Here is a 1,736-nt window from a genome sequence, read left to right as displayed (position 1 = left end):
TTTTATCTGTATATTCATGTGCATGTAAATGCGTGTATGTATATACGTTGTATCATTTAGTTGATCATCTAGTGTGTAGACAAACCGTTGTAGACAAACAGTTCTTTTTAACAGATGTAAATAACACAACACATACCTGAATTATTTACGAACATTTATTTTCATGATCCAGCCAGCATCTTCAGAGATTACACATTTTTACATATTAACTACTTGAAATGACGCCGCCCCCTGTGCCATGGAGAGATCAACTCCCCTTTTTGAGTCGTCCGTTCTCTATGATGTCCAGCTCACAACCGCCTAGAATCTCCCCAAATCTACATTTCATCACATTATGTCTCATTACTTGTCTCAGACCAACAGCTGATGTAACCTCAGTCTTGTTATTTGTTTATGCAAACCAAAAATCATGTTTACATCTATTTCTATTTTCATATTCATTTTGTGATATTATTATATGTCAATCATTTTTCCCAATTTAATTGTTTATTTTTCTAATCATAATAATTGATTCAGCGACCCGCCGTCGCACGAATCAATTAATAATAATAATAATAATAATAATAATAATAATAATAATAATAATAATAATGTTTTGACCCTTGACACTGCTTGTCACAGTTAACATAGATACTACGCTATGATCACAACCCAAAGGGTTAGAACATTACACTAGTAGGTCGTTTTAATAAACGGTTGTTTTTAATCGTAGCTGATCATGTGATTAAACTTTTGCCTTTCATTAATTATTATTGCTATCTGACATCTCCCCCAGATTGCTATACCCGTCCGTATTTATGGTTGACGCCAGACAATCATATTCTTGTGAGGAGGAACCCAGATGTATTCGTATTCATCACATCAATTATTTTATTTGCCCCTTTCCATGAGGTTAAACACAAGTTCATGTGGGGGTTTGGTGAAAGTCTTTTTGTGGAACGAACTGGATTCGAATTTGGCACACCCAGGTTTTAGTTCATGTCGTTAACCACTTAGCTATCGTAACTAATAACTAGGACGATCATTATTTTATTAATAGCCTAACAGTATTAGTACGAAAATTGAACGCAATAGATTCGATATTATTTTAACTTGGCGTAGATGATTCCATAGTCTGGAATGGTATACATTAAACCAGTGAAGCACACACAGAAAAAAGTATAGAATGAAAAAATAAAGAAAAATAAATGAAGTAAAGAAAGAAGAAGCGATTCATTATGCAAGAGAACAAAAATGAGATAATAAAATCTATATATAAAATTGACCTTGTCTGTCTATGTGTGGAACGGTCTCTACCAAACTAGTCGCTGATTTTTTTGTCTACAGATTTGAAACTTGGTATATAGGATACTTGGATCTGTGGAACAAATTCGATTTGATTGTTAGCTTGTAAAATAGCTGCTAGGAGGTCAAAATTGAAAAAAGTTTAGCAGATGTAAGTCAACTGAACGTGTTATTTCTACGCATGCACAAATATACATTTATATCTTTAAAAACATTATTTTTTAATTTGTTTATAATCGTATGGACTTTGTTCAGATGGTAACAAATAATATTGAAAAGCTGTATATATTTGGTTATAATTCTAACTGATAGCACCCAAGTTATGCATTTTTAAAACTTTTGAAATCACTGCTCTATACTGAGTACAATATATTAATCAATAGAGAATTGGCTCTATAATAATAAATACGAAATCTGCATGGATTAAAATATCATATTAAAGCATATTTTTA

The sequence above is a fragment of the Euprymna scolopes genome, chromosome 13 (assembly GCF_053919585.1).
Source record: "Euprymna scolopes isolate OS-2025 chromosome 13, ASM5391958v1, whole genome shotgun sequence".
NCBI lineage: Eukaryota > Metazoa > Mollusca > Cephalopoda > Sepiida > Sepiolidae > Euprymna > Euprymna scolopes.
The sequence above is the reverse complement of the archived record's forward strand: the minus strand, read 5'-3'. Positions refer to the sequence as shown.